The sequence below is a fragment of the Anas acuta genome, chromosome 1 (assembly GCF_963932015.1).
Source record: "Anas acuta chromosome 1, bAnaAcu1.1, whole genome shotgun sequence".
Classification (NCBI taxonomy): Eukaryota; Metazoa; Chordata; class Aves; order Anseriformes; family Anatidae; genus Anas; species Anas acuta.
Genome location: NC_088979.1, coordinates 196,219,614 through 196,231,308, shown reverse-complemented (window position 1 = coordinate 196,231,308; position 11,695 = coordinate 196,219,614). Strand labels below are relative to the sequence as shown.

General features: G+C 33.0%; 1 long non-coding RNA gene across 1 annotated transcript in view; it reads right to left on the bottom strand.

Annotated features, from left to right (window-relative positions):
* Positions 1 to 6,264: 6,264 nt before the first annotated feature.
* The window catches only part of LOC137849866 (uncharacterized), a 52,983-nt gene continuing 47,552 nt past the window's right edge, over positions 6,265 to 11,695 (bottom strand). The window contains exons 3-4 of the long non-coding RNA XR_011092118.1: positions 11,008 to 11,154; positions 6,265 to 9,809 (exon numbers count right to left, since the gene is read on the bottom strand). This is a non-coding gene — a long non-coding RNA (uncharacterized lncRNA). The remainder of the gene's footprint in view (positions 9,810 to 11,007; positions 11,155 to 11,695) is intronic.

The following is an 11,695-nucleotide window of genomic DNA, read 5'->3' as shown; positions in this document are numbered from 1 at the left end:
TGTAGCAGTCACTGTATGCTTGACCTTCAGACAGTTTAAAGTCAAGTCCCTATGGATAAGAAATGAAAGTATATTATATTATTAGCTCTGTTAAATTAACTGTAGCTTTCTTGGTGGACTTTCACTCCCAGGGCATACATTAAAATTGCACTCTTGCACCATGACTAATTTCTGTTAGGCAAAAGAATGTGTCTGTTACTACAGTGCTTCTACAAAATAGAACCTAATGGAAAAGGTGAAAGCAGATTAAATCAGGACAAATTTGAAATAAAAATTTGATTATTTTCTTTTTTTTTTTTTTTTTTTCCTTTGGGGTTATGCAAACACAATATAGTTTTTTTGTTTGTTTGTTTGTTTGTTTGTTTTTTCTCAATCATAATACAGTCCCAGGTCTCCTTTGGATATCATGTTAGCAATAAAATTTAATAACAATAATAATAACAGCAAGAGAGAGGAAGACACGACGGCCTATCTACCAAAGAAACAAATAAACTCTCTGTAGATTACTGAGGCTCAAGTATGCAGCAAAATGCTTTATTTCATGCCAGATACCTAATCCTTAGCAGTCACTGAAAGGTATTTTTGTCTTGAGATTTTTAGGGATAACTCCCCTTCTGACCCAGGCAGCTGAAACGGAGTATGGAAAGAGAATGCAGACCATTTCTCTTTTGATAATCTGGAGGATGCACTGGAAAATGGTGTACTGGGATAGTGCCCCAGTGAACAAGTTCATAGATTTTTCATAATCTTGACTGCAGAATGAACACTATATTGTTATCCAGTCACTTAATTCACATCGAATTCAAGCAGATTAAAAGAAGGTGTGACTAGAAAAATGTTCTCATAAGAACCAAAAAAGATAACACAGATGCAAAAATACAAAGGTGGAAATGATTGATGAGAAGGAGTGCAAGAAGTGTGCTCAAATTATTTTAATCTCATACTGAGTTCAAATCATAAAGTTACTCTGTGCTTCTCTTTCCCTTATCGTACTGATTTGCTCTCCTTTCATGACTGTGTGGTTACCAGCATTTCATTCCTTATACATATCACATGCCTCACTCTACAACGTTTTGAGATAATTTCTCCATTGAAGAGACTTCATTAGAGAGCATGTTTTGCAGAACATAAGGTCTCATAGTTATAATATTTTCTAAAGTCTTCTAGGAGGTCCAGAAACATTTTACCTTTCTTCTAAAGAAAACGTTTCAGTTTCCTCATTGACCATGATATAAGCTTCTTATGTTTCACATTTTAGAACAAAGCAAAACAAAACAAAAGCAAAGCAAGCAAATAACAATAATAACAACACAACACACACACACATTTTCCTTTCTTAGAGCTGAAGATCTCTGTTAGACCAAGCACTATTGTACTTTACAGCTTTATTAATAACCTTATGGTTCGGCAAAGGATGAAACTTTCCTCCTTCTTTCTTTAGGGATTCATTGTTGCATTTTCATGTGAAATGTGCCTTATGATAGACTTTATGTCTGTATCTCTGCATACCTTAAACACAGCTGATACAAAATCCTAAAATGAAGATCATTAGCTGGCTCTTGGCTGACATAAGACATGGTGGCAATTCCTCTCCCTATTGTCATGCTATCAGTTATAAAACTAACACCTGCTTTAGATGATGTTTAATATCACTTTTAACAGAAGAGTTAAACCAAATAAAAATCTAAATATGTCATAAGTAAGGAACTATTTGTTTACTTTGATCTATATAGAAAAAGAAAGCAAACCAAAGCAAGGAGGCATAATGAAGTATTAAATGACACCCTAAAATATGTCTTCCCCCTTTTTTCTTCAACCTTTCATTAAAATAGAAAGTTGTTTTAAAATATATTTTCTTCTTTTCCACAGTCCTGTCCTCCCCATTTTATTTATTTATATATTTATTGCTTCTGTGTCTTCCTGACTGAGATTGTAGCTTGACTGAGGTTCAATTCTGGAAATAGCATCAAAAGGGGAGATGAAAACAAATACTGGTATGATACACTCAAACATCCAACAGATTAATATCATGTGGAATTTTCAGATGACTGTGGAAAGCAGCTTTAAGATGGAATGTCCTGGCTCTTCTTGAACCTGGGAAGAACTAGTGTGGTTCAGCTACTTTGACAGGACTCTTCATACAATCAGTATATAGCTATTGTTACAACTTGTTTCCTGTGAGAGGCAGTGTACTGAGAACAAAAGAAAGCTGTCCACTAGAGTTCTTGATTTTCAGATGCTTCACTGGTTTTCTGTTACCCATGCCTCTAGTATTCCTCTGATTCTTAACAGATGATCTAAGATTTGACTTTTGTTGACTTCAGAGATGTTTTCAGTCCTGAACTGACAAAATTGACTGCCATTATAGTACAGCTAAATCAGAGTTTATCTAAACACTGACCTGGAAGCTTTAAGGTGGAGATGGAATAATTTTGCATTCACACTCATTTCCCCTCCTTTGGGAACAATCTTGCTGTTTTCATTGCTTCAAATTTCTTAAAAGCAATTCATGCTCATTTTGTGTGTCTAAAGTATTGGTTTTTATATTATTCATTCATTTATCTATTTATTTTCTCACAAGGACTAGTCCACTGCTAGATAGTATCGTTCTTAGCACCTGTCCAAATTTATTCAACTACATAAAAGACTCCTAAGTTTAGAGACATTAAAAATGTGCAATTTTAGTCTGTCTGATTAGGTGTGAGATACATGTCACAGTGACTACCTCCTGCAAGGTGACTCAGATGCCACACCTGCAGGAGAGTGTTTTTTGGGGGGTAGAGGTGCACGGTGTCTCGTTAAGCTCCGCGGCTCCATCTCGTGGGAGGAATGAAGCACATCACGATACACTCAGTGCCCATCTCTGCAGCTTGTTGCAAACAATCCGAGTGAAGGGACAAAATTTCCATCTGCTGTGAAGGTAAAGATGAAAAAGCAGAAATAAGTGACGAGAACCCAGCAATGTTCTCTGAAGATGAGTTTTCATTTCTGAACAAGTTTTCCATAAGTCCATTTTCGTATTCTTGAAGAAATTAAATTCCAGAGATTATTGCAGCTCTCATATCTCAGATGTAGGAACAAAACCAGATCAATCTACTAGCCACCAGTTAGTGTGCAGTAGCTGGGAGTGGTTGACTTCTAGCTCTTTCAATATTCAGATACACTGACCATGCATAATCCTATGTGTTAAATCCTCATCCACTCCTTTGAAATCTATTAAAAGTTCATTTACTTAAAACAATTGCAACTAGGTGATTTTCATGTCACAAATGGTGTCAATGGACTCGCTTTATTAAATTGTTTTGCTCTTTTTTTTTTCTTTCTTTGTTTTTTTCTTTTTCTTTTTCTTTTTTTTTCTTTTTCTAAATCTGCATGCCCTTTTGATCACAGACTTGAAGTAGGCTCCTTCGGGCATGGGGTTTAGTGTGATTGATTGGTAATTGATTGGTAATGACAGGTCACCAGGCACTCTTTTGAGATGGTTTTATCAATGTAAATGTCAGTAGAGTAAAATCCCTGTTTCACCAGTGCTGGTCTGCCAACCCTTGAAGCCAACCCAGAACCCAGCCAAACAGGAATATCACAACAAGTTGTATAACTTCTCTTATAATTCCGTTAGCTAACTGGTTTGAATTATAATTGGTCTAATTATTTCAGTAAGACAGAAAATATCTGATATAAAAGATTTTTTTAGCATGTCATCTAATAAAACAGTTAAAAATTCTTAGAATTTTTTTATCTTTGATTTTCTAACAGTCTTTTTACACAGAAGAACAAACAAAATTCTGCTTTTTCTGTTCCTTTCTGATGTACTATCTTTGTAAAGATATACATATGAATTTATTCAGTTTAATTATAGTGTTCAAGGAAAACTGCAAAAACCTTAGGACCATGTTCATTATGATCTGGTGAAACTATGGAAGATTAACAGGAAATTTTGTTTGCTTGTTAGATTCACCAATCACTTGAAAGACAATCCTGATTCCAGGAAGTATACCATGCAAGCAAATCTGTTCCCTTCAGGACTGGTGGTGTAGAGCCCTCAGAATATATTACTGAGAGAGGAAAACAGATGAACAGCCTCTATTACCTTAGTCTGGGAGGAATTCCATGAAAGTCAAGCATGAATATTTTACTGAGGAAGGGAATGACAGTTTGATTTGTTGTAATTTATTTATGACTTAAATTTCCAAAGCTTTTTAAGACACATGCAGGCTTTTTGGGTCACACTGCTTACATCAATATGCAGAATAGCTGCATCATCTTCAGTGAGATCATGACATATTTACACACTTATGAATGAAATAATTATTTTTATTAACAAATTTAAGACTAGTTTCTCTTTGCTCATGCAGATAAGCTGAAAGGACATTGTCCTTTCAGGTCTTCATTGTTGGAGGGAAACATAACACATAGGGTCTGAACCTTCCCCCATTTAATCCATAGGGCTCACAGAGTTGGCATTTGGCCATCATCTGCAATTATCTTTGTCTTTGCCAACCAAATGAAAGCAATGTGTACTTTCACTAATTAGGTGTAACAAGGTTTGACAGTGTCTAGGAGTTTCCCTCCAGTCAAAAAGCTGCCATCAATAGTGTGACTTGGAGAAGAGCACAGGGTGACATCCATAATAGCCATACATATGAAGAAAGGTTTGGAATTACTAATTGTAATGCAGTTGGCAGTAAAAATAATGGTAAAAATTGAAACCAAGTCTGAGAAGCACCTCATGAAAAAAAAAAAAAAAAAAAAAAATATATATATATATATATATATATATATATATATATATCCCTAAATCCACAAAAAGGACTTTTTAGATTAGAAGAGTAGTGCAATTTGGTTACCTATTTTACTCTCCCTGTTTTAACAGTGGAGTTGCAAGGAGGAGGAATTGACAAATTCTTAGATGTTAGCAAATGATTTATTAGGTGTCCAAAAGCAAACCTGTGAGCCACCAGATATAAAGAAAACAGGCCTCAAATGGTCAGTCCAGATTTCCTGCTAAGGTAAAGACTGTTATATTCATTAGGGAATCTAACAAAGGAAAACATTACTAGTATCAAAAACATGTCTGATCTTAAGGCTGTAAAATAAGAGTTTAAGAAATTTCAAGATGGGTGATTTGTTTAACATTTGTGTTACCTGCACGACATTGTATAATCACAGTGTCACACTCTTGAATTTTAACTCTGAAGATCAAACTGACCACTTTGCCTCATGCTGGCTTTCCCATCCATTGCTAATTATGATGTTTGCCTTTGTAGGACTTTTATGTGCCTGGCATTCAAATGCATTTTCCACTTGTGGCCTCAGCTGGTGTGATCCGACTTCACCAAGAAGGCATGAAGCAGGGCTGTTTTTGTTTCCATGTTTCTCTTTCTGTGCTTTCACTTCCCTGCCAGAGGTTGACAGAATTTTGTCATAAACACCAGAAGAATTCCCACTAGGTTAGTGAACAAACATTCAATCACTGTAATATCCCTTACCTACTTCATGGTGCAAGATTATTAGATAATGTCTACAGAGTGCTCCAAAATCCTTGGACAAAAATAAGCACAAATGTGAAAAACAGTGCTAAAAGTATACTTAGAATTTTAAACATGTGTGCATGTGTTTGCATTAGGTGGGTGTATGTGCATGTTTGAACACATACATACATATTCCTATATATATTTATATACACCGTATTTAGGAATTAGTAGCTGCTGCATACATGTATCAGCACCATCCAGGAGATATCTTGACATCTCTCTAGAACTGCAAAATGAGACTCACCTTTTCTGTAGAGTCAGGATTTCACTCTGTATTTTTTCCCCAATAAAGCCAATCCATGGCTTTTGCAGGAAAGACATAGGTCTTCACCACAGTAGGCCAGAAAACTTGAAAAGAATAGGCTTTTACAATAAATTGAAAAATTCACTGAAGAAAGATCTGATCATATCCCCATATCCCTACAGCTGTATGCTCTATCCTAGAATATTCACAAAAAATAAATAAAATAAAAATAAATAAAAAATAATAAAATAAAATAAAATAAAATAAAATAAAATAAAATAAAATAAAATAAAATAAAATAAAATAAAATAAAATAAAATAAAATAAAATAAAATAAAATAATAAAATATCCTTCATTTTAATTACTTCTATTACATTCATGCTTTATCTCTCAGTTGTCAATGAACTCATTCTGCATGTTCTTACTGGATATGTGTTCATGCATCTGTGACCCATGGTCTTTTGAACATATACTATCAACCACTGTCCAATCTTCTATTTTTCTATTATTTTTTCAGGTAGGCTGAAGGTTCCCCTGAGTGTTTTCTACATTTCACTATCCGTGACTGCCTCCAGACCCATCTGTAGGATCTTAGGTATCACTCTAGCTGTTTTCTGAAAACTCAGATAAAAAACTTCAAAATTTAAACACATGGTGTGTGAGGAGGTGGTGCTCTGATTTGAACTAATACCAAACCAATATTATCATGGTTTGTTTCAATGTTAAAGAATTTTCTAAACGATATGTAAAAATTTACTTGCAATTCCTTTTCAGTCAGTAAATATTGTGGAACACATTTCACAGCCTTACAGTGTTTTTTGTCCTTCTCTTGGAGTCAGTTGTATTCAGTAACAGATGTTGCTATGTTTCTTTTGTATCTGCTTTGGAAAGTACCCTTGCCTCCTTTGGGATGAAAAGCACTTTATAAATGTAAGCTTACTGTTATTTCTTTATGAGTATCTTTGACAGTTCACTGCTGTTACCCATGGAACTTTGCCCTAGTAATAAAGCTGTTAATAACACTCTGTCGGTCATCCTTAAGAAAGTAATACAGTATTTATTGGGATAGCATCAATATTTATCATTCTTGGATCAGTGAGATGCATTACTTGTGCAGCATTTCTGAAGGAGAAACACGGTTGCTGTTGAAAAGATGAAGCTGATTCTGCAGTGTACTGCGTATGAACTTTGAGTCAATGTTAGTGGAAATACAGAACATTTTAGATATGATAGTGTTCTGTAGTTTAAGGCTTGTTTTATACATATCATTTACAAATAAACTCTTAATCCTGTGAAGACATGACACCATTCCTTCAGTAAAAAATGCTGGAGTGAGGTGATAAAAAGAGCCCTTGTAAACAGTCATCATTACGTATATGTCAATGTTGAAGTTTGTAATCCTAAATCCAACTTCTGTGCACTTCGGTGCTCAGTCAGCTATGCAAAGAGATGAAGAATGGAGCATCAGCTTCTCTTGGAAATCGCACTCCTTTACTTTCAGCAATCTATTCTTAAAAATAATAATGAAATTATTATTTCATTTGCCTGTTTTGATAATAAAATAATGCATGTGGTGGTTTACCTGGAGTAAAGCACAGTATCACAAAGAGGAAAGAAGTATACAACAGATTTTTTATTTATTTATTTATTTTTTGTCTGCATTTTTCTGCATGTTCAAAGTACACAGGATCTTTTAAATACTTTTATCAGTTTTGCTTATGCATTTCTCATTTATCCTTTATAGTGTTACCATACTGATATGCTGATAACCCACCAGGTTATCAGTATTATAGATGCTTTATAAACTCACAGATGCAAAGGCAACCAAATAAATAAATAAATAAATAAATAAATAAAAAGTCAAAAGGCAGGAGGAAAAAGTTAAAGGGTGACATGTTTTAATAAGCATGGAAGCCAGAGTCTTAAGAAAGAATTTGAAAAGGGAAAAATTAAATAGTCTTGACTATTTTCATAAGTAAATGTGGTAAAAGACTCGGTACAGTAAAATAAGGAGCAGCATAGGAGATAGTAAGAAAATTCTTGTCTGAAAATATAACACAAAGACAAATGAATAAAGTACCATGAGCCAGTCCAAACTTGTTTTTGAATTCCCGTTACTGAGTAAGATCATCTTTTGTCATCATTTCCAAGATTTTTCTGTATATCATGCACACAAACTCCTGTGTTTTTCTTCTAATTAAACAATAATATAGGAATGTATGAACATTCCTATATTTTTATAATTTTTATTGATGTACATTTTTGTTTAAATTCTATAAAATTTACTTCTTCTTTAAAAAAAAAAAAAAAAAAAAGAAATCCTATACTCACTAGAGGATATCTAAATTGCCTTTTGTTCTTGGGCTTTTGGGTGATGGACACCTTAAGGATTCATGAAAGAAAAGCAAAAATATATTTGCAGTACAAACTGAAAAAAGAGAATATAAATATATAAATATATATATATATATATATATATATACATACTGACGAAGGTTGATTTTGATATTGATATGAAGAAATCACAGCCTTCCTTTTGGATAACTATAATTAAGAATAAGTTCCAGGTGTGATCTCCAGAGGCTTTAAAATTTTGCTGAATTAGAGTTCAATTTATTCTGGCCTGCTAAGTTTAATCAGAGTTACAGATAAGAAGTATAACACATCAAAGTAACATCAAAAATCCTGTTTTAACATTAAGTTCCACTTAAGCTCTATTGCCAGATGTTTGCTAGTACGTCATTAAATTCCTTCAGAAGCATTTAAACAACAAAAAGACCCAGTCTGCCTGAATATAAGGTCCATTCTGATTCAGGTATTACTAGTTTTTGGCATGGAAAGCTAAATAAGCTGTAACATAAGTGAAAATCTAAGGAGAATGTTGAAAGGAGTGCGCATTGTTCTCTTGTCTATTCTCCATCATATATAATTGATTTTTTTTTTTTTTTTTGGTTATAAATGAGTGGAAAATGGGAAAATGCTGGCCTATTTATTTATTTATTTATTTTTGTTGTTGTTTTTGGAAATAATCTTCAAACAGACCTATTCTCTGTGTCATTTTGAATGAAGCCTATTGGAACTGATGTCACTCCCTATAATGTAGTGTTTTAAAATTCTCTTTACCTTCATAACCAATAGATCTAAAGCGTGTTAAAACTGATGTCGTAGAGAAATGTTTGAAAAAAGTGAAAACTTGCATTTTCATTTTTATAAACCAAGAACAATCAACTTCCACCAGTCTGGTTTTACAATTAAAACAGTTTTAGAATATTGAAGTTTTCTAATTAACACAATGCTGGCTGGGCTGATTGCCTTAACTGTTAAGATGACTTTTTTGCCATGTCATTTTAGACGTGAGATATGGATTATTATTTGCAATGTAGCACTGTTTAAGCAAAGCCCAGATAAAGAATTATGGCAGAGAGTTGTCTATATAAAACTTCAAATTCAGTCCAAAAGAAACAGGAACAGTACTTTGTTAAATTTCTCTACCTAGTTAGAAACTCTACAATCAGAAATATAAGAGAATTAAAACAAAACAAAACAAAAACCAACCATGTCAAACTGATCTGGAAAAGATACATTTGTATCTTTTTCTTTTTCTTTTTTTTCACATATATTGTCTCAGTACTCTTGCCAGATTCAAACATACATAAATAAATGAATAAATAAAAATAACTATTGCGCAATTCTTCTAAGAGAACTGCAAGAAAAAGATGGCATAATATCTCTTTCTCTTTTAACAATGAAGAAGAAACCACCAGTTAACTGTGTTAGAAAGAAATCACAGCTGATATTTCTCAAAACATAAAAAATAAAATAAATAAATAAATAAAAAGTAACATTGAAAGATGACTCTGCTAATAGAGTTGTTTGTTCATTGGTTTGAGATCAGGAACAATGAAGATATGTAATGCATCATGTCTCTCCAGCCCGATACAAATTAAACAAAATGAATTCTTCATATCTCATTGGTATTCAGACCTAGGCCAGTAGAAAATGTTGTCTTTGTAGTCTTCAGATAAAATATCTGTTAACAAATATAGGAAGTAATGAAAATCATAGCACCGTAACTTTCCATCTCTTGGACAAATGGTACAAGGAGGAAAAGAAGTAGTAACAATCATGTTTCATATTGATTGCATTGTGACGGAAACAAGACACAGTGATGACATGGAAGCATGGATGTTTTCAGGGCCTACAGGGCTATATAAGAATATATTTTAAACTTTATATTATTATTATTATCGTTGTTATAATTATTATTTATTATTTATTTATTAACCTTCCCTCTGTTCTTATATTTCTGTTTTCTCCCCCATTAAATCAGAGATTTTCTTCCTGTTCTCTTGTGACCCAATGGATTATACAGTGTGATAAGTATCGGGCTGAAAATGTATGGGCACAGCTAGGTTGGACTGCTGTAATCCATAACAAGTAACACAAATGCAATCAAGAAGAAGTCCCCATTTTTATTGTGATTCAGTTAATGTTAATTCATAGACTCTGGAGAAATTGCACAAAAAAATAATAAAAAAAAAATCTTTCTGTCTCCCAGAATCAAGGAATGATTATACATCTCACTAGGAGTCTATTTTAGTTAAGAAATCACAGTCTTGGAGGCATTTTCAGATAGTGCACATTGAATGTGATAGAAAGCTTAGGTAGGATGAGGAGAGAGATGGTGGAAGAAATGAAATAAGAAAATTTGAAAAAAAATAATTTAAGATAATGAATATTATTAATTATAAAAATGTTTTTTAAAACTGTGGATACAGGAAGAGTCATATTGCTTGGTGGGAAACTGCTAGAAAGATAGGCAATTAGCAATATCTCTTTTTCCCATTTTTATCCCTTTTTTCATTTCTCTCAAATGACAAATATATGCAGAAATAAATGGGTATTTTAGGAGCAGAAAAAAAACGGTTTCATTTTTCATTTTAAGAATGATATTTCAGTATTTGAGTTAGAAATCTGACCTCCGTATGCAGTAAATGGAAAGATATTCTTAACTTAAATAGTTAAAATTAGTCTTTGAAACACTGATGAAACCTGGGTATTAAAACTGGCCATACACACTGCTACTAAACCGGGCCTCTGAAGTTATAAACTACCAAATGTACCAATCATTCGAGAATGCAGATTTTAATCTATTACTTAGAAAATTAAAAGTATAAGGAAACCATAAGTTAAAAAGCATTACTAATAAAAAGCATTACTAATTTCACCTTAGAGATTCTTTTGCCTTCTTTTCCCTTCCTTTAGTTGGATGCATTTGAATAGCGTAAGTGGCACATCACAAAAAAATCCATTCTGATTGTCCAATGCAATAGTATCTGTTTATCTTTCAGTCTGTTCAGAAAAGTAGAAGGAATCTGAAATGGCAAATTGTCACCAGGTACAAAACAAACAAACAAAAAAAGACTGTGTTAATTGTGTTAATTAACATTTATATTGTGCCTGCTAGTACAAATGGGAACACTAGTAGAACAGAAGGATCAAATAGGAGGGCACATAAACAGTGTAAGACAGTCAAAATGAAAGGATGATGTGCGAAAATATTTTAAAAATATCTATTGTGTAAAAACAAATAAAATATACATAATAAAATACATAAAATAATAAATAATAAAATACATAAGTTGAACTTTCATAATTTTATCATTTTGTTTTTAAATAAACCAAGCTATAAGAAGATAAGAATGTCTTAATTCTTCTTTGCTTTTTTCCCCTTGCATTGTATAGCTTTCCAACCTTAATAGTACTTGGCCACCTCCTTTCTTTGCTTCCTAGTGGAGCAAACATACCTTCACACTAACAATCTGCAGTCTGTTTTCACTTTATGAGTGGAAATACAAGCTAGTAAGAAATCTATTGGACCAAAATTCAAGAAATTGAATGGCAATTCAGTTGATG